Source organism: Geotrypetes seraphini, chromosome 2 (genome assembly GCF_902459505.1).
Source record: "Geotrypetes seraphini chromosome 2, aGeoSer1.1, whole genome shotgun sequence".
Lineage (NCBI taxonomy): Eukaryota > Metazoa > Chordata > Amphibia > Gymnophiona > Dermophiidae > Geotrypetes > Geotrypetes seraphini.
The window spans coordinates 303,338,713-303,363,757 of record NC_047085.1 but is presented as its reverse complement, the minus strand read 5'-3'; the positions used below and the strand labels follow the sequence as shown (position 1 = coordinate 303,363,757).

Sequence of the window (25,045 nt, the reverse complement as noted above, 5' to 3'; positions counted from 1 at the left end):
CAGACAAGACAGATGCTGGAAGATGACAGAACATAAACCATTGCTTTCTTGGAAGGCCATAGCTGATGAAAACTGATTTGGATAATACCTTTACAAACACGACCAATCAATCACTCAGTGAGCGATTGAGAAATGCACAGAGCCCTAACAGCAGTGACAGGGGAAGCAGCCTCCTTTCACTGCTGTTAGGGCACCACGACCCCCTCCCCCCCGGCAGTAAGTCGCTTACCATGTGGTTACCAGGAGTAAGCCTTTACTCAAGGGCATATTTGGATCTTAGACCTATGTTATCTTTATAAAACAGTGCTAATACAGACACATCAACCTAAGCATCCTATTATGAAAGCATCCCCCCCTCACCCAACAGAACTGAAAACAACATAATCTATTGCCTTTGAGCAATCAATCATTGACTAAGCATATAGATGTCAATTGACATCAACAAAATTCTTTCTTTGTGCTTGGAAGACTATTCCATAAGGAATAGTTGGGGGGTCGGTGAAATTGTACCTGGTTCAGTTAAGGTGATTAAGGATGTACCCGGAGCAGCTGTAATGACTACACTATCACCATACTAAGATAAGTTGTTTGTTCCTTTTTTCTTTTGGAGCTGTTGATAAAGTAGTAATGGTGGGAGAGACTGTGAACACACAATGATGGTCTCTATACACAGCTTCTCCGTGATTTTTCACTGGGATATAGTTGTGGGTCTGAGCGTTCACCATTAAGCACATATAATTATAATGTGTAGTCATTTTTTATATAGAGAGATTTACAGATTGTGGATAGGTGATTAATATAAGCTGTGATAGTATCTATCACCTACTTTTATTATTATAAATTCCCCTTTTTCAGTATATTCCATAAGGAAAACAGAGGCTAGCACACTGTATATTAGAAAAGTGTTTCTTGCTTGGAAGAGCATCATGACCTCCAGTAGGCAGAATTCTGTCAGCTGTGTGCTTCAGAAAATATACAGTTCTCTGTTGGTCATTATGCTCTGTCTTGATATGGCTGTTTTTCTCTTTGGGCCTTACTTTCAGTTCATATTTATCATGTGTTGTCACTCAAGTGATTCATGAACTAATCAGGAGGCCTAATACAAACTTATAACTATCTGTGCCATGGACAGATTTACAAATACAAGGGATTTCCATCCCCCTTGTACATATGGCAGCATGGTTCCTGGCTCGGATTCAGCCTGGCAGGCATCTGTCTCCCAGAGAGGATTTACCTGATCGAAAAAGAAGAGCTGGCTTAAGTGCTTTCGTAATATGTAAATTCCCCGTACAAAGGATACAAGAAAGCCGGAAAAAAGATTTAGTTGAGGACATTAGTACTTAACAGCAACCCACTTTCTCTGTGGGGGAGGGGAGGAGGAAGACTAATAATACAGTACTCTTATTCATAGGAGTCAGGGGTGAGAGCGACACTTATGGCTGTGTATTTTTCTTAATACTAGGATTTATCAAGCACAGTAGCACAGCAGGGAACTAAGCATAACTCAATTGCTACCTTGATGGAAAACATTCCATACTCTGTTAGCTAAACTGAACAGTGTTGCAACTAATGATGTCTCTGATGGTTTGAGAGGTGCCATCTTCATTCTGGTTAAGCGGATGTATTTCCTTCTGTCATGGTCAATGAAGGGTGATGACATGTGTATGAAACATTACTCACAACACCAATTATTTTTGACCAGAAGTATTTTAGTAAATAGACACTCCAGGCACTTAATGAATGGAATAGCTCATGGCTCTTCTCTTGCAGAAGTGTGTGAAAGGGCACATTGCATGTGTGCTGAGAGATAGAGAGAGGGGAAAGGAGGGTGCCCCTCAACTAGCTAGCTGATTGCTCTCTAAGGGGTCCTTTCACTAAGGTGCGCTAACCGATTTAGCGCGTGCTAAATGCTAACACGGCCACGACATGTTAGCATTTAGCACGCACTAAATTGGCTAGCACATCTTAGTAATGTTTCAATATGAAGTTTCATATTGTGCAAGAGAGAAGCTGTTGGCAGCAGAATACTGGCCTGTATGGATCTTTGCTCTGGACCCAGCACAACACTTCCTATGTTCAGTGGATCATTCTACTGCTGAAGAATGGGGAATTAAGGATTGTACCACTTCATAAGAGAAGGGGAATAATGACTTATTATTCTGACAAAAGCAGGAAAAGCTTTTTTTTTTCCCTCTCTTTAAGGAGATGTGATAGGATTATTATATTCCCTTTTAAATTACACGAATAAGCCAGAGGATGGCTACTAAATTGGTCAGTGGTCTTCATCATAAAGCAAATGGGACAGACTTAAAGATCTCAATATGTATACTTTGGAAGAAGGGTGGCAAAGGAGAGATGTGATAGACACATTTAGTTTCTCCATGGCATAAATACACAAAAGGCGAGTCCCTTTCGATTAAAAGGAAGCTCTGGAATGAGCAGGCATTGGATGAAGGTGAAAGGGATAGAATCAGGGGTAATCTAAGGAAATACTTCTATATCAGGGGTCTCAAAGTCCCTCCTTGAGGGCCGCAATCCAGTCAGGTTTTCAGGATTTCCCCAATGAATATGCATTGAAAGCAGTGCATGCACATAGATCTCATGCATATTCATTGGGGAAATCCTGAAAACCCGACTGGATTGCGGCCCTCAAGGAGGGACTTTGAGACCCCTTTTCTATATGGAAAGGGGTGGGGGGGGGGGATAGGTGGAACAGCCTCCCAGTGAAGATAATGGAGACAAAGTGGACAAGCACAGGGAATGTAAGGAAGAGCAAGGGATAGTAGAGATCAGTACTTATTATGGATGGGCAGACTGGAATGACCATTTGGCCTTTATCTAGGGTTACCAGACATCTGGATTTCCCCGGACATGTCTTCCTTTTGACATCATTGCCTGGCATCTGCGCATGCATGGATTTCCTCCTGCCCGACGAGAGCAGGCAGCAGGGGGCAGGGCAGGGCTGGGATTGGAATTGGGTCTAGGGATCCGGATTTTACTATAGTAAAAATCTGGCAACCCTATCTTTATCTGACATTATTTTCTATGTTCCTATGTTTGTTTCCAGTTTATCACTGATTTTTTTGTGTGTAATAAGATTATTAGTGATGTTTCAAAGATAGTAGTACATACAAGTGCTACACCAGAAGTAACCTGAGGCACTAATCTTAGCACTATTAGTGTGGAAATATAAGCTAGGATAGTGTCTATAGAATTACTTCTGATGCAGCATACTGTGCTAAAATTATACTGTACCGCAGGAGATGAAGTAAAGTTTGTACAGATATGGGATTCTCTGGAAATGAGGGTCTTATAGACTACAGATCTCCTAACCTAGGACCATCATGCCCCATGGCACCACAACGTAGGGAAATCCATGGACAGAGAGCCCCAAAATCATCTGCCATCCTCTTCCTCCAATTTAAAATGAAATATATGTTTATACAGTACTCAGCTGACACATTACCTCAGCTGAACTATTGCCATTTTCCATGGGCACAGATGTGCCTTTCCCAGCTCAGCTTAAGTAAGTACTGTTGGCTGGCCCATCAAGGGTGGCAAGTTTGGAGAGGGATGATATGGGGGCTCTTTGGTCCGAAGGTCTACCTGTGTTAGAGCTCTTAGGCCAAGGAGAACCTCCAAGTTAAATGCTGAAGATAAAATGGAAATAAAGTTTACTTCAAAGTTAGACTGCTATTTAACCAGCTGGGTATGTCAGATAGCCTGGTCACTGGCTATGTCATGTGACTTAGCCAGTCAGTGCTAATATTCATAGGCTGACCGGCTAAGCTGAGCAGCCAGACCCTTCTAGATAGCAGATCTATCTTTGGCTGCTATGACTTAACTGGTCAGCTGATGAATATCAGCTTGGTCAGCTATGTCAAATACGGCTTAACATGGACCAGAAATGCAATGATGGCTACCAGATATGATTCCAGCATTGAGTTTTCAGGCTTGCCACTGACCACAGTCTGAAAAATTGGGCCCAGGTTAGTCTGGTGCAACAAAACTGATAGATACAGGTGGCACCTCTTGTATAGACTAACTGATGAGGCATGAGCTTTCGAGGACCAGAGCCCACTTCATCAAATGCACCCTGGTCCTCAAAAGCTCATGCAACCTGCCAGTAGCACAGTAAAGTGGGGCAGGGGGGAACCGCCCTAAGCGTCGTCTTGGTGGGGGTGCTGGCACCTTTCCTCCTCTCTGTTCCCCTGCTCTTTCCCACCTTTCTCCCACTGAGTACTCACCTTCCCTTTCCCCTGTACCTCCAGCTCTGCACCAGCATGAGCAGCAGCTCTAATCTGCTGCTTGCGCCAGCCTCGGCTCTCCCTCTGATGACACTTCCTGGTCATGGGACCAGGAAGTGATGTCAGAGGGAGAGCCGAGGCCAGCATAGGCAACAAGTTGGAGATGCTGCTCGCGCCAGGGAAGTTAAAGAGATATGGTAGAAGGGAAGGACTGCATGTGCATGGCTTGGGGGGGGGGGGAGCACCACTGCCTCAGGTGCCTCCCACCCTCGCTACACCACTGCTACCTGCCTCTGTCAATTTTCAAAGCTAAACTGACTTTTAACAAATACTTTCTACTTTACCTCCAGTGTAGCACAATGTTTTATTTCACTGCTTTTTGCATTGGAAGTAAAAAATATTGGCATTAAAAACCTAACACAAGTTTTTAATGCAGTCTTATCACATTAGCCTGAGAAAAAAAGTGGGTGTGGTTATTTAAATAACCTCTAAGAGGGAGAGCAGTCATGTAATATCTGAGGAGCCAATGCAGAAAGCCTCACGGTAGAGTGTGGCTGATGGCTGAGAAAATATTCCATGACGATGCAGTAAACAAATCATATACAAATGTGAAGTGCAGAGAACATGTGTACTAATCAGAGAAAATCTGATGGACACATGCCCACAAAGGATCTGGGGAAATATCGCTTTCACTGTGTGCATGTCCAAACGTAAGTGCCAGCACATATCTGCACATGAACTGCAATGTGGTTCTGTGCAATAATATTAGCTTTGCAAAATCTTTGTGCATATAAAATTTTTGTGAGGCTTATATTTACACACAGATGTGAGCTGGTACTTTCATTTTTTTTTCAGATACCCCAAACAAATCTCCTTCTAGAGTTGCAGATGCTTGTTAAGGTCATAGAAGAAAGAAAGAAAGAAATTGCAGTCAATCCTCTCTGCTAACTCTTCTATTCTGCCTCAGACCTGGCAATGAATTTCTTGCATTGTGCACACATTAAAGTCTTATGTGTACTTTTTTGCATCACCACATAACCTCAAACAGCATCATTACCATGAATTTTAATATGCAGTGAGCCAATGTCTACCGCATGAATTAATGAGAACTGACATGGTGAACCACTTACTGCATCTTGTAGCCAGAAAAACGTGCACAGACCTCAGAATAACTGTGCTCTTCTACAGTAACACCCTAGGCTAGAGGGAAGGAAGGAGTGGTTTGCCATTGCCTTCTCCAACCTTTGGAGAAGTGCTAGGACCCAATAGGAGTGCCTGGGTTCTGAGGAGATAGTCCCAAGGGCAAGCTATAAATGAGAAAGGATATGTCCTCTGTGTTTAGGGTCTGTCTTCCAATAGGTGCTAGAAGATTTGATGGATCTGAAGTAGGGTTTCCATATGGTTCTGAGACATCTGGGTTTTACTTCCATTGCTTTCAGTGGAAGTAAAACCCAAATGTCTCAATCTGTCCTTCTTTTTCTGGAACTATATGGTAACCCTAATGTGAAGGAGCATATGAAGAAGAGAGGTTGCAGAGATCTAGCTGCTAGCTTGAAGACAGTAGGCTTCAGAACAGAGGTTTCCTTCCCTTTCCCTCGCTCCTCCATGAGGTGTTTCTTTCCTTACCTGCCTCTCCCGGATTGGCAATTGTACAATTGGCATAACAAAATAGGCATCACGGTTTTGAGTATCTGCACATGCTTGAGGCCTACCGGCTTTTGCCACTTCCAAAACAGGAAGTTCTAGAAGGGATTGGAGCTGGCAAGCCCTGAACTTGCACCTATGTTGGTTGGCCATAAGGCCCATTCTGTTATGCTAATTGTAGCGTTGCCACCCAGGAGAAGGAGGTAAGGATAGAATGTCTTCACAGGGGAAGGAGGGAGAGAATGAAAATTTTGGAGGTTGAGAGGTAAGGAAGGAGACAGATGCAGGACGCCATGGGGCGGAGGTTGAGAGGTAGAAAGAAAGATGCTGGATGCATGGGGGACATGGGGGGGAAGAGATTATGAGATGGTAGGTAAAGATAGGGAAAATACTGGGGTTGGGGGATGGAGCTGGATGTAAGCCTGAGGGTTGAGTGGGTAGAGCTTGAGCCGCCTCCAAACAAGAAAGATGTTCCACTGTTTCTGCTAAAGACTGCAGGGACCTTGAAGAAAAGAAGTGCTTTCCGTGATTCATAGAGGAGAACTGAAGAAAATCCAGAAATCAAAGGATCTATTTTATTATTCATAAGCTTCCATCTATCTGAATGGAAGCCAATTTCACTTTTGTATCTGCTTTGAAAATAACTACTGTATTCAAAATAAAAGGAATTTTTTTTGCTGAATAGTAGACTGGTTGACTGACTTTTTGAAGCTGAGCATGTAGGCTGTTCAGCTATCTTAGGACATGAGTGTGTGTGTAGGCCTTCAAGTTAACCATCAACCCATGGCTGCATGCATAGCAAGGAATCCTCCCTGTGATGTTTCAAGACAGAGTACAGGGATGATTTGCCATTGCCTTCTCCAGTGCAGTGTGTGGCTCCACTATGTTGCTGCTACCCAACATAAGGCCCTAGAGCCTACAGTACCCTGGTATTCTCCAGTGATCCACCATCCAGGTACTAGCCAGGCTTGATACTGCTTAGCTTCCAACAGTAAAAACAGGCTGTAGGCTAAGACATGAGTAAGAAAAGGAATATCCCAATGGTAGAGCCTTTAAGGTCTGTCTTCCCTCCTGCCCAAAAGGTCCCAGGAGTCAGGAGAATGAAGTGCCAGGCTACAGATATATGAAACATAGAGGCATCATTTTTAAAACTCTGAGTGTTGTTTCAGGAAATTTCAAGATATTTGGGAGCCATTAACAAAGTATTGTAATGATTAGAAAAATCTTGTTTCCCTTAAATTTACAAGTTCAATTATGGGGTGAGAGGGAGGGTATTTTTATTGTTACATGTTGTATAAGTATTGATTATATGATAGATAAGGGTGGGGAGGGGGGAGATATGAGAATATTATATGTATCATTGTTGATTATTAAGTGATATATTTATGGTTATTTGTATGGATATGTTATCACACTTATTATAAGTTTAAAAATGAATAAAGATTTAAAAAAACAAACAAACTCTGAGTGCTGTTTAAGTTAGCAACATAACTAATTACCAAGTTAATGCCTAAAATTACTCATACTCTATTTCTTTTTCAACTTACATCCCATCTTTCTAACACTGAAAGGATGTCCAAATGTGGCTTACAAGCCAGATAAAACATTGTTAAAGAATATTAATTTGAGCATAGGAAGCTTGCTAGTCTTGCACATATTAATATGATATAGTGAGCAAGAGGTGATTCTGGGACTGGCAGAGGTATGTTCAGGTTTAGAGTTGTCTTCTGTAACAAAATAAGCTTATACGGAAGAGTACCAATGCTTAGGCTGACAGCCATTATGGTATAGAGATTTCATCTTAAATAAGCTAGAACAGATCAAAACACTCAAGTTAAAACATAAGAACATAAAAATAGCCATACTGAGTAAGATCAAAGGTCCATCTAGCCCAGTATCCTGCTTCCAGTGGTCAAAGGTACTTGGTAGAATCCAAAGAAGTAGCAAGATTCTAAGCTACCAACCCCAAGCAGTGGCAGGGGAGCAGTTTGCCGCAGGCGCCATCTTGGTGAAGGCGTAGGCACCTTCTGCTCCCCCACTCCTTCTTCGTCCCCCCCACTGCCAGCCATATGTGTGCGCCATTTCCCTTCATCCTCTACCTTTGTAACATGTATGCCACAAACAGCAACCCCCAACCTGCTGCCATGCCAGTGTTGGCTCTTCCTCTGATGTCACTTTCTGGAACTGTGCCTAGGAAGTGATGTCAGAGGAAGAGCCGACGCTGGAGCAACAGCAGGTTGGGGGTTGCTGCTTGCACCAGGAACATTATAGAGGTATGGGGGAAAGGAAGTGGTGCACGCATGGAAGGAGCGTGTAGAGGTGGGGGAGAGCAGAGAAGAGGGTGGAGGAGGGGCGCCTCTCACCCTCGCTATGCCACTGACTCCAAGGATATTTTATTTATTTATTTATTCAATTTTATATACCGTTCTCCCAGGAGAGCTCAGAACGGTTTACATGCATTTATTCAGGTACTCAAGCAGTTTTCCCTCTCTGTCCCGGCGGGCTCACAATCTAACGTACCTGGGGCAATGAGGGGGGGAGCATTAAGTGACTTGCCCAGGGTCACAAGGAGCAGTGTGGGTTTGAACCCACAACCTCAGGGTGCTGAGGCTGTAGTTTTAACCACTTCGCCATACTCAGTGGTTTTCTCCAGGCATACCTTAATAATACTTCATGGACTTTGGTTTGTAACTGTCAGTCTAAGATGACACGTCTTAGACCTAGGGGTGCACAAAATTGTTTTTTTTACACATCAGTTGAAGGCTGAAACTTTGGGGCGCTGAAGTACCACTAGCTTTAATGCCTGTGAGCCCAAGAGAAAACTTGGTACCCATGAACTTCTGCACTTTGCTTCACTTGCACCCCAGTTCCCACCAGAAGCACACTCTTCCCTCCTTAGGCCTCTCTCCCTTTCTCCCTCCTCGGCTCCCTTTCATTGTTTCAGTTTTTCCTTCTAAACAGTTTCCTTTCCAAGTTCTCAGAGACGTAGCTGAGGGGGCAGGGTGCAACGGAAGCAGTTTCTCCTCCAAATGGATTTGGAATAAAATGGCACCTATGTGGCTTATCCCTTCAGCCTGGCACCAGCATCTATTCTACAAAAGGTCTGCCCTACCTTGATGACAAAATCTGGCTGCGCTTCTGCATCCCGTCAGCAGCACTGTGCTGGAAGGAGGCAAGGTGCAGGGCATCCATTCTGTGCCAGTTATCCGTTTGCTGTGCGACATGCAAATGGATCTTACACTAACCATCTTTTTAAGTGATAGTTCACTCCCAAACTGCCTTCTGTATTTGTCTTTTATCTGCTAGATTAGGTAAATGAATTCTTCCTTCCCCTTCTCTGCTCTTTATCTTTATTTGACTCCTGATTGTTTTGGTACATCTGAACCAGAACCTCTATCACTCGTGTTTCTAGAATCATTTGTCTCATCTTCACTGACTTTCTTGATAGATATTGGAGCCCTTCAAGGTCTTATGCAGCAGCAAATGGTCAATCCTCAGGCATTGGAAAACCACTGAAATTCTGCTAAAGGCCACATCCAAAGCCTGACAATTTGGCTGCTCTTTTGCCTGAAACCCAGATGAGTAAAGCTGATGCCTTGCACTGAGCTGATCAACACTTTTCTAGCCAGTGCTAAGTGTTGCTGCTGAGCCATGACCAGCGACCTTTCATTATTTACTCATTCCAGATTGGTTATCAGATGCCAGGGGTACATGGCAGTGATTAGGAGCTTTGACTAATTGAAGTACTGTTTATTTTTAAACATCCTTTTACTTTCTGGGAGTTAGGTAATTTGACAAATGTTTGTGAGTAACTGGCTGTGAATGGGAACTGGGAGAAGGCAAATCCAAGGTCACACTTATCAACAAATCCTTTGTACTATGAGCTAAAATCAGCATTTTTTCTACTAACTCCCACCCACTACCCAGTCTTTTCAAATAACCCCTTTCCCAGTCATTGCTGGACTATGTGGGCAGAACAGGAACAAAAGCCATCTCTTTCCCCAAAACTAGGATCTCTGCCAGAGTAAATAAATATGTAAACCGAACAGGTATGGAGGCTCTTCAGGTTTGAGCTTTCCCCTGCAGTTCTAATTCAGCTTTGCCGTCCTTGGAGGCAAAGGCATCAAATCCATGGGCTCTGTATGTGCTCGAGTATCCCCAATAGCAGATTTTCCTCCCACATCACCTCTTTAGTTTACTGAACCCATGACAGCCAAGAGGAGAGGAAAGGTGGAAGAGGCAATACTGGAAGCAGATCTACTGGGAATGCTCAAGCACCCATTGAGCTAAAGCCGATGGTTGGAGTTTTTCCACACAGGCCACTTACAAAGTGTCTCAAACTTGCTCAGCCACAATTCACTGATAATCTGGTTCTGTCTTATTGCTACCACTCTGGTACTATGGGAACACACAGGACTGCAGGGAGGGAGATCTTGGAGAACAGGAAGGAATGGGACTTGATAAAGTATCCTACCTTTCTGTGTTTACAATCAAAGCAGTTTACATATTCTGTACAGGTATTTATGATTTTCTACCTAGGATAGGGGTGTCAAAGTCCCTCCTCGAGGGCCACAATCTAGTTTTCAGGATTTCCACAATGAATATGCATGAGATCTATTTGCACGCACTGCTTTCATTGTATGCTAATAGATCTCATGCATATTCATTGGGGAAATCCTGAAAACCTGACTGGATTGCGGCCCTCGAGGAGGGACTTTGACACTCCTGACCTAGGACAATAGAGGGTTAAGTGACTTGCTCAGAGTCACAAGGAGCTGCAGTGGGGATCAAACCCAGTTCTCCAGGGCAAAATGTGGAAAGGGAAGGAGATTCAGGGAAGGGGGCAGAAGGGGGAGGAAAGATGGACTACTCAGGGATAGCAGAGATGGAAGAGGAGAGATTGACAGGGAAAGGTGGAGGGGATATGGACTGGAAGCCAGAAGAGGGTTGGGAGGAGAGATGTCAGACTTGGGAGGAGGGAGTGGAAGGGCAGAAAGGAGAGATGTTGGACTTGTGGGAGGGAGAGAGAAAGAAAGAAAGAGAGGAAGGAAATACTGGGATACAAGGGTGGAGTAAGCAACAAGGAGGGGAGATTCTAGAAATGGTGGATCCATGTGGGAGAGTTGTCAAGGAGATGAATGAGCAGAATGAGTATATGAGGATAGAAATGTGGTAATGGGAAGCAGATAAAAGGGAATAGGAGGATGAGAAATGTGCAAGCTAGGGGTTGAGAGAAGGAAATAGAAACTTGATTAGATAAAAAGTGAAAAGGAATAAAGCAATGTTCCCGCTAAGCTGCGTGGTCGCACACCTTTTGGTAATAGGCCACACAGCCAACATGCCAGGACCTCTGGCCATACTCTGCTGCGACTTTGTGAAGAAAGAAGTGCGGCTGGAAGGAATGAGGAGGAGGACTACTTGGATATTTTAGAGCCGGCTAGAACACAGAAACACACCCTTGGGAGAGGATATGAACTTAGGACAAGGAAGAGATGGAGAGAGGTATGTTGGGTCACAGAAGGGAGGGATGGAGGTGGAGGGGTACGTTGGAACACAGAAGAGAGGGGAAGGGTGCATTGAGACAAGGAAGGGAGTGTGAACTTGGGACAAAGGAAGGAAGGAGGGGGCATGAACTTGGGACACAGAATGGAGAGAGGGAATATGTTGGGACACAGAAGGGAGAGAGGGGGCACGGACTTGGGACACAGGAGGGAGGGGGCATGACCTTGAGACATAGGGAGGGAGGGAGGGAAAGAGATGCTGAGGTAGGGTAGGGAATAGAAAGGGAGAATTGTTGAACATAGATGTGAGAAGGAAAGAGATGGTGTATATGGGGAAAGGAAGAAAGAGGAGAATTGTTGGGCATAAGGAGGGAGAGAATTGTTGGACATGTTGGTGGGAGAGAAGTGAGGTTGAGAGAGATAAGAGAAAGAAATGTTGGATGTGGTGGTGGAGGGAACAGTAGGACAGATGCAGTTTGGGGGATAAGAGAGGGAGAAATGTTGGATGTGGCAGTAAAGGGAGTTGGAGAAATGCACCCTGAATTCCTCCCCCCCTCTCTCGCCCTACTCTTTTTGCTGCAAGGGAGGGAATGAGAGAGCAAAAGGTGGTAGACAATGAAAGAGAGGGAGAATAGGGGTGGAGGATAGAGGAAGAAATGCTATGCAGGGGTGGGGAGGGGAAAATGTGTGCGCTTTGTGTAGTTTAATTTTGTGGTTACCATTATGTATTGTTAATAAGATTATATTGTGTGTACAGTATATGAAAAATGAATGGAAGAAATGGAAGTTACAAGTACTATTATTATGGGGGGCGGAGCTTGGGTGGGTCTAGGGTGGAGCTTTTGCCCCCCCCCCTGACAAAAAAATGGTCTGTTGCCTATGTTCAGACCACTGCACTAACCACTTGGCTACTTCGCCATTCAATGAGAGACATTTAGCAGAAAAGGAAGGGCAAAGTGAAAGTATAAATTAAAGGGAGGAAGGAAAAGGGAAGAAACAGAGATATGCAGAAAAAAAGCAAGGTGTAAAGAGAATGTAGAGGTCAGGAGATTGCATTCCTCTTTGTCACTGGACTTCTGCGTTAACACCAACCCAGTTTATCCAGAAGAAGGAATGTGGCAGACAGAACAGCTGGAGCCTGACCCCCTGGAGTGGGGGAAGAGATATCTTTGAAGACAAGAGGAGTGGTCACAACAAAATGAACAAGCCTTCAAAACATGTAACAGTAAAACACCCAATAGTATTGTCCCCCAAAAGAGAAAGGAAACCAGGAATAAGATCAATCAATGGGTAGCTAGGAGAAACAGATGAACTGATATTTCAAAGAAAAGCAGTATCACCATTTGCATTCGATAAAACTCTACCTCCTTACTTTCGTCAGACACCCGTAAGAGAAAACCTGACCATATAGCAGCATTTAGAGACTATAAGGCCCCCTTCTGTTGCCAGATTCATTGCTGGTACTATCGGTATGCCATACACAACAGTTTATCTCTGGCTTTTTCTTCAGTTTGCAACTAGGGTTCTCTGCTGATCTCAGGCTGTCTAAAATTCTGTTATTGTTTTTGTCTCCAGTACCCCTACTGGGAGTCCATTCCCTGCATTCCTCACTCCTACCCTGAAGAAACATTTTCTGATGTTGCTTCTCAGCAGGACTGATTTTAGTGGGTGTTGGGAAAAAGCAATCTCAGTAGGTCTTCAATGCACTGATGTGGGTGGATCTGCCCCCCCCCCCCAGGCTCACAGGGACGTTTGGGGGCAATTCACTAACTGAGTGCCACAGTTCAGGTGCTCATTTTTCACAGTGTGAGAGCCAAGGGCCAGCTGAGACGCCCTGGGCTAATTTTTGGTTTTATCCCCCCTGTGGTTTTGTGCCCCCCCCCCAGCATCTTTCCTTCCCCTGCCGTCTATGTTCTTCTCTCCCTACCCCCACCGTCTGACATGTCCTCCTCTCTTTCAGCCCTAACCCTTCTCTCCACCTCCAATGGTCTGACATTCCCCCTCCCTTGTTTCCTCACCCAAGGGCTGGCTTCTCTGCTGTCCCCCTCTCCCACACAGGTCCAGAACCTCTCCCCCCCCATCCTGTGAGTCCAGTACCTCTTTCTTGGCTTCCCTCACCACCCCTGGCCTTTCTTTGCCAGTGCCTCTTCCTCAGCCTCCCAGACCAGCAAACTGTTCTTCACCAGTGGCAGCAGCGGTAACATGTTACCTGAGTCGAGTGGCTCCTTCCCTCTGCAACATTCCACCCACGTGCAAATAGGAAGTTATGTTAGAGGGGTGGGGTGCTGCAGAGGGAAGTAGCTGGCTCGACTCGGGCAACGTGTTACCGCTGCTGCCGCTGGTGAAGAACAGGATTCCTAGTCCGGGGGTGCTGAGGGAGGCCGAGAAAGAGGCGCTGGACTCGAGACAGGAGGGGGAAGAGATTCTGGATCAGCCTTTGGGAGGGGAAAGAACAGCTGGCTTAAATTTATAGGACCAGTGATGTCACTGGCCTAGGCATTTGGTCCCATATTCTAAAAACAGCACCTAACTTAAGAGGAAAAATCCATTTAAAAACGATTAATATAATTTAAAAATAATGTAGGCGCCTACCAGCACCTGCATCGCAGTTACAGAGGCACTTTAAGACGCCTAATCACACTGTAACCGTGGCAAACACCGGACATGGTGTTAGGCATCAAAAAGTGCCTCCATTGCTGCGATTGATGAGAAAGGCAGGCACTGAAAATGTAGGCCTTTGCAAACCCTGGCCTACATTCCCGATGCCCACCTTTCACGAAGCTGCGCTTCTATAAACGACATCGTTGCGAGATTGATATGCGATCGGCAGCCATTTTATAATTGGTTGCCACCGATGGCGCCATTTATAAAATCCGGGCCTTGGTGTCCTTTTTCATTGGCACCCTTGTCCATAGGTTAAGCTGGCCCTGCGTGAGCCTGTGCTGTAAGAATGTTTACTTGTGTAGGTGCCCCCACTTCAACCAGGTCTAGGTGGTACTTATTCATGCAACTTACAGTATTCTAGAAGTTATGCACATAAATGCTGAACCTATCCCTCCCCTGTGAACACCCCCTTGCATTTGCACACTAAGGTAGGGTTACCAGACGTCTGGATTTCCCTGGATAAGTCCTCCTTTTGAAAAGCTTCTTCTAAATCGCATCGGGCAGGAGGAAATCCACGCATGCATGGATGCCACGCAATGACATCATACGCATGAGTGTGACATCATCGTGTGGCATCCATGCAAGCATGGATTTTCTCCTGCCTGATGAGTGCAGGCAGCGGGGGAAGGGGATGGATGGAACTGGGCGGAGCTGAGGGCGGGGCTAGGAGGGTCAAGATTTTACTTTAATAAAATCTGGCAACCCTACACTAAGGGGTGGGGTGGGAGGGGGAATTCTAAAAAGATAGGCCTCAATTCACCAAAAAATATTCAATCAATATATACCAGAGGAAGGGACAAAATACAAAACAATGGAGAAAAAGATCTCAGTATTTCCAGGGATAAGTATCTCCTATAGCTGCTATAGGAAATCCATGCTCGGTCTAAAAAAAAAAAACCACTCCATTATCATTTTTTCAGAATTTTCAAGATTTTTCAAAGTCTTATAATTTAATAATTCACTTCCAATATGCAAAATAATTCAAAAAACTATGTAATGAATAATGAAGCACTTATCTGCAGAAAGATAGGCACTAGGAAGACCTGCGCTGAGCTGGTATTCTGCAAAGGCTACTCGGCTACGCTTTTACGTCTGCTGAAACCTGGTGCAAATGCTGACGTGCATCTAATGGGAGTTGGGCACATAATTTACCCTATTCTGTAACACTGAATGGCCATGCCCCTCCCACAGCCATGCCCCATTTTGAGCTGCATGCTATAAAATTTAAGCACACGTTATGTGCGGATCTGGGATCTGTGCCCAAATTTAAGCCCACATATTATAAGGGGGAGTGTATGGTGCAGTGGTTAAAGCTACAGCCTCAGCGCCCTGAGGTTGTGGCTTCAAACCCACGCTGCTCCTTGTGCCCCTGGGCAAGTCACTTAATCCCCCCATTACCCCAGGTATATTAGATAGACTGTGAGCCTGCCAGGACAGACAGGGAAAAATGCTTGCAAACAGTTCTGAGCTTCCCCTGAGAGAATGGTATAGAAAACTGAATAAATAAATAGTGTGAAAAGCTTTAGCCTCTGATAACCAGAGCTGGTATTGTGACATCATAATGCCTCATTCCACCAATGCCTAAGAGTCAACCTCATCAATGATGTCACAATGGCTTGATTGTCCTAGACTTGGCTCACTTTTACTACATTTTGATTTCTAGAGTGGCCCAGTGGTTAAAGCTACAGCCTCAGCACCCTGAGGTTGTGGGTTCAAACCCATGCTGCTCCTTGTGACCTTGAGCAAATCACTTAATCCCAGGTACATTAGATAGATTGTGAGCCCACCAGGACAGATAGGGAAAAATGCTTGAGTAAATTCATGCAAACAGTTCTGAGCTCTCCTGGGAGAACCAAATAGAAAATTAAATAAAATAGTCTCAAGGGCTCTACTATCACTTAGGTGTGTAGATGTATGCTCACATGCCTGAGTGCTAGTATTCTATAAAATGAAGCATGTAAACGGCACTACATGTACAATTTAAGCACCCAGTTCTTGGGATTTGTCGCTGACATCAGCCAGGGGCCCAGGACAGTTGTCCTTGTTGCCTCTCCCCAAGCACAGTCCTGCTTCTTGGAGCATCAGATTGATGCATCTCATTTGGGGGGGGGGCATTTCTCTGAAAAATCCAAAATTCTGCTGCAGATTTACATGAGATGCTTCTTCCAGCCACAGAGACCGGGAGAAACTGTTATTTATCGAAAGGATCGTATTCCTCATCGACCACAAGGACCACCAGATGCATCCCATCCATCTATGGGATAAGATCCCAAACACCAAAGAACTGGATTAGATGAGAAAAAATTGAAAACATAATGGCACTGCAAAAATGCTCAAATTAAAAGCATCTGTGTAGTAAACACATGAGGAGCAGAGAGAAAAGAGAAGGTAATAGTTATCTATTAACAGAAAGATTCTGGGTGCGCTGGGGTTTGGGCTGGATGCTGGTTATGAACCGGAGGATTGGGCCGTGCCTCGCATTACTGCCCTCTCCCTCAGACGATTGAGGCTTGAGTGTGAAACAGCCTGATCAGCATTTTCACTGTTTTTAATTCCCTGTTGGCTACGTTTTCTGTTCCTGTCAGCGACTCCTTCTTCCCACAAAAAAAATACAAAGAAAAACAAGGAGCGGGGAGAGAGAAGTTAAGAAGGAGGGAGAGAGAACCTACAGAACTAGAAAACAATCCAAATAATAATAAAAAATAAACATGACAAGCTCCAATCCACAAAATGCAAAATTAGACTCCATCTGTCAAAGCTGTTCCAGTAGCAGAAAGTTTATGAAGACTTTTACCTACAAACTTTTAAGTGTATATATATATAATTTTTTTTCCAGTTATTGCTAGTTACCTTTTTTTTCTTCCTTGGCTGATAGGTCTCTCATCTCCAGCTCCTGTGGGTTTTTGCTGTCTGATTCTATGAAGAATGCTTTTTCTCCTGTTCCCAGTATATTTGGAGCAGCCCCTCACTCTTTCTCTCTCTTCTCTGCCCAGAGTCCTCTGCTGATGTGTGCAGCCTCTGAGCTCAGGGCTGAGAAGGGAGGAGAAGGAAGAGAAGGAGGAGGCAGGCAAAAGTTTAGCTAGGCATTTCCTGGCCAATGGCAGAGGGGGTGGTATGAGCCCGGAGCACAGGCAGGGTACAGGGAGCTGCTTTCAGTGGAGTGTAGCTCAGACGAATGGAGAAAGCCAGGTCCTGAGAAACAGCACCATAAACTCTGCTTTATCCAAAAATACTTTCTTGGACTTCTTTTTCCTGAACTGACTGATACCTCTGCTGCTCCCCTAGCACATTATGGCTATTTTCTGGTACTTCTGCCTCAGCTAACTGATACCTACAGTATAAAAGAGTCTGCTGGTAAAAACAGGTGACATAGTAGATGACAGCAGATAAAGACCCGAATGGTCCATCCAGTCTGCCCAACCTGATTCAATTAAAATTTTTTACATTTTTTCTTCTTAGCTATTTCTGGGCAAGAATCCAAAGCTCTACTCGGTACTGTGCTTGGGTTCCAACTGCTGAAATATCCGTTAAATCCTACTCCAGCCCATCTACACCCTCCCAGCCATTGAAGCCCTCCCCAGCCCATTCTCCCCCAAACGGCCATATACAGACACAGACCATGCAAGTCTGCCCAGTACGGGCCTTAGTTCAATATTTAATATTATTTTCTGATTCTAGATCCTCTGTGTTCATCCCACGCTTCTTTGAACTCACTCACAGTTTTACTCTCCACCACCTCTCTTGGGAGCGCATTCTAGGCATCCACCACCCTCTCCGTAAGGTAGAATTTCCTAACATTGTTCTTGCATCTACCACCCCTCAATCTCAAATTATGTCCTTTGGTTTTACCATTTTCCTTCCTCTGGAAAAGATTTTGTTCTACATTAATACCCTTCAATTATTTGAACGTCTGAATCATATCTCCCCTGTCTCTCCTTTCCTCTAGGGTATACATATTCAAGGCTTCCAGTCTCTCCTCATACGTCTTCTGGCGCAAGCCTCCTATCATTTCCGTCGCTCTCCTCTGGACCGCTTCAAGTCTTCTTACATCCTTCGCCAGATACGGTCTCCAAAACTGAACACAATACTCCAAGTGGGGCCTCACCATTGACCTGTACAGGGGCATCAACACCTTCATTTTTCTGATTTCAAATATGTTTATTAGAATTTTCAAACAAACAAACAAAAAAACAGAGAAATAATTTTTCTACTGGTTACGCCTCTCTTTATACAGCCCAGCATCTTTCTGGCAGCAGCCACTGCCTTGTCACACTGTTTTTTCACCTTTAGATCTTCGGACTGATGGCATATTCCTCACCACTCACAGGGTTTTCTTTGATCACTGCTACAGTCCAGACTTGCCTGCTTCTTTTCTAATTTCCAGACCTCCTCCCTGTCGTCAATCCCTTAGGGACAGCCTCTTCCAGAGCTGGGTTTTATGAGGCCCTTGAGCAGAACATCAGATTTTTCTAATGGGATATTTCCAGATGCACTCTGGCATAGTGTTACCATATGGCTCCAGAAAAAGGAGGACGGATTGAGACATCCGGGTTTTATTTCCATTGCTTTCAATAGAAGTAAAGCCCAAATCTCTCTATTGGTCCTCCTTACTTCTATTGCTTTCAGTGGAAGTAAAACCTGAATGTCTCAATCTAGAAACATAGAAACATGATGGCAGATAAAGACCAAATGGCCCATCTAGTCGGCCCATCCACAGTAACCATTATCTCTTTCTCTCTCTGAGAGATCCCATGTGCCTATCCCAGGCCTTTTTGAATTCAGACAGAGTCTCTATCTCCACCACCTCCTCTGGGAGACTGTTCCAGGCATCTACCACCCTTTCTGTAAAAAAGTATTTCCTTAGATTACTTCGAAGCCTATCACCTCTTAACTTCATCCTATGCCCTCAGTGCAATTTCCTTTCAAATTAAAGAGACTTGACTCATGCGCATTTACATTACATAGGTATTTAAACATCTATATCATATCTCCCCTCTCCCACCTTTCCTCCAAAGTATACAGATTGAGATCTTTAAGTCTGTCCCCATACGCTTTATGATGAAGACCACATACCATTTTAGTAGCTGTCCTCTGGACTGACTCCATCCTTTTTATATCTTTTTGAAGGTGCGGCCTCCAGAATTGCGCACAATATTCTAAATGAGGTCTCACCAAAGTCAGGGGCATCAATACCTCTTTTTTCCTACTAGCCATACCTCTCCCTATGCAACCTAATATCCTTCTAGCTTTTGCTGTCACTTTTTCAACCTGTTTGGCCACCTTAAGATCATCACATACAATCACACCCAAGTCCCACTCTTCTGTTGTGCACATAAGCTCTTCACTCCCTAATCTGTACCGTTCTCTTGGGTTTTTGCAGCCCAAATGCATGACCTTGCATTTCTTAGCATTAAATTTTAGCTGCCAAATTTCAGACCATTCTTCAAGCTTCGCCAGGTCTTTCTTCATGTTATTCACACCATCTGGCATGTCTACTCTATTGCAGATTTTGTTATTATCCGCAAAGAGGCAACTCTTACCTGACAACCCTTGAGCAATATCATTTATAAAAATGTTAAAAAGAACAGGCCCAAGAACAGAACCTTGAAGCACATCACTGGTAACATCCCTTTCCTCAGAGCAATCTCCATTGATCACTACCCTCTGTCGCTTTCCACTCAACCAGTTCTTGACCCAACCTGTCACTTTGGGACCCATCCCGAGGACACTCAGTTTATTTATTAGACGTTGTCAAAGGCTTTGCTAAAATCTAAATACACCACATCTAGCGCACATCCTCAATCCAATTCTCTGGTCACCCAGTCATAGAAATTGATCAGATTTGTCTGACAAGACCTACCTCTAGTGAATCCATGTTGCCTCTGGTCCTGTAATCCACAGGATTCCAGAAACTTGACCATTCTCTGTTTTAAAAGTGTTTCCATTAATTTGCTTACCACAGAAGTCAGACTTACCAGCCTGTAATTCCCTACTTTTTCCTTACTTCCACTTTTGTGGAGAGGAAACCACATCCGCCCTTCGCCAATCCTTCAGTATCACTCCTGACTCTAGAGACTCATTGAAAAGATTAGTCAGTAGAGCTACCAGAACTTCCCTAAGTTCATTCAGCACCCTAGGATGTACACCATCTGGCCCCATTGCTTTGTCTACCTTTATTTTAGCTAGCTCCTCACAACCTTCTGAAAATTGATCAGGGTCTATTATTCCTCCATCTCTATTCACGTTTGTCTTCTGTGGTCCCACTCCCGGCGCTTCAACCATGAACACAGAACAGAAATATCTGTTAAGTAATTCGGCCTTTTATCAGCTTCTACATATTCCTCCCCTTCACCTTTGAGTCTCACAATGCCACTTTTGCACTTCTTCCTATCACTAATATATATATATATAAAATGTCTTGTCTCCCTGTTTTACTGTGTCAGCTATTTTTTTTCTTCCATTTGCATCTTTGCTTTCCTGACTACAAGACCAGCCAGGAAAGCAAAGATGCAAATGTCCTCCTTACTTCCATTGCTTTCAGTGGAAGTAAAACCTGGATGTCTCAATCTGTCCTCATTTTTCTGTAGCCCTGTTTATTCACACCTTCAAAGAAGCCAAGCAAATTTGTGAGGCAAGATCTCCCTCGGCTGAACCCATGCAGACTCCGTCAAAAATGTAAATGTAGCATCGCCAAAAATGTAACTTTGCTGTAAATGTACAGTCTCTTCATCTGTTAACCGCATAGAACTTCCATGGTAATGCGGTATACAAGAATAAAGTTATTATTATTATTATTACTCTGGCATTCCCAATTCACTGAGCCACAGATGCAAGCTTCATGAAGCCCAGATCTGTGTGATATGACAAGAGCACAGACAACGGGAAGCTGGATTGGACCTTTGCTTATACAGTATGTTACTTGAGCTGGAACAAAATGCATTAGCAGATGGTTGACAGGATAGCAATGTGCATTACATCAGAGACATCAAAGATGACACCTCAGTTTTCAGGAGATAGAAGAGAAAGCCCGCACATAGACTATGGTGATGAAGAAATGGTTACAGTATACCAAGCAGGGATATACTGTACATGTAAAAAACATAAATAGGGAAATTTCATATGTTCCTCCATCAAAGTGCCCTCTTCTGTTTTTTTATTCTTTCTTCTCTTCCCTATGCCGGTCTCTCTTAACATCTGCCACTCAGAAGCAATCCCTGCTGCAACTGGCTCTGTAAGCATCTTTTGGCTTTTCCAAAACCAGGTTTCAAACACAAGGTTATTGCAGTAACAGAATAAAAAAGCAATATCAGACTTATACTACTGTACAATGCTGTGTGAGACCCTATGAGAGCGATTTGATAACCTTGTGTTTGACTGTACGATTTGCCCCTGAAATAGCCTGAGGGCAAATCATGGCCATGTCAGGTTTTTTAAAAATAAAAAATGATATCTTTCAAGGACTAATTTTATCAGTGGTAATATTGACCTTTTTATTCTGAAATTTCGTATTATGAAGCCTCTATGGTTTCCTTCTTTTCTTTCCCAAAACCAAGACATGTATATGTAGAGTTACCAAATTTTGAAATGCTAAAATCCAGAAATTTGTCCCTGCCCCAGACCCACCCAGTTCCACCCACCCTGCCGTGTTTGGCCCCAGACCTCTTCTCGAGCTTGGAGCCATGTCTGGAGGGCCTCCGAACATGCCCGGGTGTGACTCATTGCACAAAACATAGAACATAAGAATTGCTGCTGTTGGGTCAGACCAGTGGTCCATCGTGCCCAGCTGTCCGCTCACACGGCGGCCCTTGGTCAAAGACCAGCGCCCTAACTGAGACGCCCTACCTGCGTATGTTCTGGTTCAGCAGGAACATGTCTAACTTTGTCTTGAATCCCTGGAGGGTGTTTTCCCCTATGACAGACTCTGGGAGAGCGTTCCAGTTTTCTACCACTCTCTGAGTGAAGAAGAACTTCCTTACATTCGTACGGAATCTATCCCCTTTCAATTTTAGAGAGTGCCCTCTCGTTCTCCCTACCTTGGAGAGAGTGAACAACCTGTCTTTATCTACTAAGTCTATTCCCTTCAGTACCTTGAATGTTTCAATCATGTCCCCTCTCAATCTCCTGTGCTCGAGGGAGAAGAGGCCCAGTTTCTTTAATCTTTCGCTGTACGGCAAGTCCAAGCACTTTCAAAAAAACTAAGGTCTGATGATGAATAAAAGCCAGAAAAGAAAAACAAGCGTTCAAATAATTTGGCTGATGGTTGGCTGGAACTGAAGACCATAAGGTAGTTAGTAATTTATCACACACAAAAAAAGATTGCTTAAAAAAGTAGGTACTTTGAAGTTTATTAAATGCCGTTGTGGATTGATGGTGTCATGGTGTCATTGTCATCACATGTATGCACACAGGCCCTCCAGACGCAGCTCTGAACTTGAAAACCCAAATTGCTGCATTTTAAAAATACATCTGGATAGTCCTCTAAAAAAGAGGACATAGCAGTGTAAATCTGGATGTCTGATAACCCTGTGCATATGGCGCATGCCCAGTTGTCTATGCTAACTCCACCTCCCTCCTGCCATGGTTCTCCTGAGTTTCCTATCTCCATTTGGAAGAATAAGAGAATGTATTTCCACTGGGAAAATGTCTATAAGGTGCAGATGTCCTGCCAGCTATGATAACAGAAGATGTGACTTTGTCACTGAACAATTTGTTAGGGCTGGGCAGTCAGAAAACATTCTCATTTTCTGTCATTTTCCATGTTGTATTATTTATCTTCATTGGCAAAGTCATTGAGTGTGCACTCTTTTCCCAACAGTACATGCACGTATGACCTATTCACGCATGTGCAGTAGTTCACACATTCAGGATGATTGGCGCAGTGAACTGGTCGGAATGGATGCACTGTCAGGTAAAGGGCTCCTTTTACGAAGCCGCAGTGGCGGTTTAATGCGCGTAATAGCACGCGCTAATCCGCCGGCCCCGCTAGCCGCTACCGCCTCCTCTTGAGCAGGCGGTAGTTTTTCGGCCAGCGCAGGGGTAGCGCGCGATTAAAAGTTGCACGCGTTGAAGCCGCTACTGCGGCTTTGTAAAAGGAGCCCAAAGAGTCCACACTTCTATCCACAAGTGAAGAAACGCAAAATGTTTTGGGTTTTTTTCCTACTCATTTCTGTTCCTCAATAGTGACATGCAACATGGCAAACAACAGCCCATCCCTTCAGTTTATACTCGTCTCTCTCTGCTGATTGAGAAAGGAAGGGACTTGCTTAGGAAAAGATTTCTATCTTTTTATTTATTTTTTTTTTTTTTAATTGTATTGTTGCTGGCGTTTTTTAAATTTTGTTTGTATTTCCAATTATTTTATCTGTAAATCGCTTAGAAGTTGGATAAGCGATAGTATCAAATTTTAATTAGAACGTGAAACTTGAAAAACTTAGCTTTGAGAAGCTGTGCCGTGCAATCTCCAGGACGCTTCTCCTCATTCCCCTCCAAAGGATTTGTGACGGTGCACTGCAGCAGGCATAATAATTCAGTCCAGGACTAATGTGCAGAACAAATCTATCCCAGCTGTGGCCACCCTACTCTCTCTCCCCCCACCCCCACCCCCCCTCAGGGCTGGTGCAGTGGGAAGGGCCTTAACTGTGCACAGTTTCTAGAATTACCTCAAGAAGTAGGACACAAGCTTTTTTTTTTTTTTTTAACCAGCCTCACCTTCTCTTTTCTGATCTCTTTCCAAGCTCAAATTCTGGCAATTTGCATCATGTATGGCACTGTAGGCAAAGATGATTGAATTCATGAATACCGTATTTTCTCGCATATAACGCGCGCGTTATACATGGTTTTTACAAATCGCGCATACCCTTGCGCGTTGTACAAAATTTTTTTTACATAGTTTCCCCCCCCCCACCCGATTCATCACCCGGAAGGAGCGCTCGCACTCCCACCCCGAAGGACCGCTCGCACCCCCACCCGAAGGACCGCTCGCACCCCCACAGCCTCCCCCCCTCCCCCATGGAGAAGCTGTCTACCTTGTTTCCGGATGCCAGCCCAGCTGCTTCCTCTGCCGGCGGTCCTGCCCCTTCTCAGAGCCCTGTGCTGCGCTGCTTCCTTTTCAGGCGGTCCCGCCCTTTCTCTGATGTCAGAGAAAGGGCGGGACCGCAGGAAGAAAAAGCAGCACAGCAGGGCTCAGAGAAGGGGCGGGACCGCCGGCAGAGGAAACAGCTGGGCTCGCTGGCATCCGGAAACAAGGTAGACAGCTTCTCCTTGGGGGAGGGGGGGAGGCTGTGGGGGTGCGAGCGGTTCTTCGGGTGGGGGTGCGAGCGGTCCTTCGGGGTGGGAGTGCAAGCGCTCCTTCGGGGTGGGGGTGCGAGCGGTCCTTCAGGGTGGGGGTGCAGGTGCGTGCGAGCGGTCCTTCGGGTTGGGGGTGCGAGCGGTCCTGCGGGGGGGGGGGGTGAATCAGACGTCGGGGGGGGCATCAGGCTTTCAGGGTAGGGACAGGACTTCAAGGAGGAAAGGAGAGTCAGGGCGGGTGAAAACAGAGTCAGGGTCTCCAGAGGAGAGTCGGGGCGGGCGAAAGGAGAGTCGGGCAGCATGCGCGGTATACGGGTGTGCGCGGTATATAAAAATTTATGTACATAAATATGTGTTTTTTGCGCGCTATACCCGTGTGCGCATTTTACACGGGTGCGCGTTATCTATGTGAAAATACGGTACACATGAAGAGTGATTAAGCTGTGAACGCTTATGAAAGATGAATGAATGTTACCACAGTTAAGGCTTAGGTTTTGACGGCTGATGCTAAACTTAACAAATCCCATACCTGTACTTCTACAACTATGGGCTCCTTTTACGAAGGTGAGCTAGCGATTTTAGCGTGCGCTACGATGCCGCGCGCACTACACGCTAACGCCTCCGTAGAGCTTGTGTTAGTATTTTTTGTGTAGCGCGGGTTTAGCGCGCGCTAATCTTCAGCCCACGCTAAAACCGCTAGCG

The 25,045-nt window shown here is 44.7% G+C and overlaps 1 protein-coding gene across 1 annotated transcript in view; it reads right to left on the bottom strand.

Annotated features, from left to right (window-relative positions):
- CDC42EP1 (CDC42 effector protein 1) overlaps positions 1 to 17,077 on the bottom strand; it is a 71,917-nt gene extending 54,840 nt beyond the window's left edge. Inside the window, exon 1 of the mRNA XM_033929904.1 lies at positions 16,907 to 17,077. The gene's annotated coding sequence lies outside the window, so the exon portion shown is untranslated. The remainder of the gene's footprint in view (positions 1 to 16,906) is intronic.
- Between the last annotated feature and the right edge of the window lie 7,968 nt (positions 17,078 to 25,045).